Below are 501 nucleotides of genomic sequence, written 5' to 3' on the forward strand. Positions count from 1 at the left end.
GATCCGAATCACTGTCCCAATTCGATTGGGCCGAATCTCCGAATCAGCCAGGCCAGGCCCATTCCCCGACCTTCTCCCAGCCTGGAAATGGCTGCCCCAGCTCCCGGCTCTTTGGGGGAAAAAAGCCCCGGCTTACCGGGTGCTGCTAGGTGGGGGGAATCCCCACTGCCCCCCACCGCCCTATGAGCCCCCCTGACCCCCCTTGCTCTCCAAGGCCCCCCATGGGTGCCCTGCCCAGGCCAGCTCTGGCTCTTTAAGGAAAAATAAAAACCAAGACAACCTCCAGACTCACTGCTACTGCCGGCGGGAGCAATCCCCACTGCCCCCCGCTACCCTGCACCAGGTGGGGGCTGTACACGAGCCCCCAAGGCTGCTGCAGGAACGGTGAGTCCCTGGGCTTTTCTTGGTTTTTTTTTTTCTTAAAGGGCTGGAGCTGGCCCTGGTTGGGAGACCCGTGGGGGAACGGGGGAGGGTTGGGGGGCTCATGACAGAGCCCCCAGT

This window comes from Gavialis gangeticus, unplaced genomic scaffold (assembly GCF_001723915.1).
Source record: "Gavialis gangeticus isolate Ggan-Ray unplaced genomic scaffold, GavGan_comp1, whole genome shotgun sequence".
Taxonomy (NCBI): Eukaryota; Metazoa; Chordata; order Crocodylia; family Gavialidae; genus Gavialis; species Gavialis gangeticus.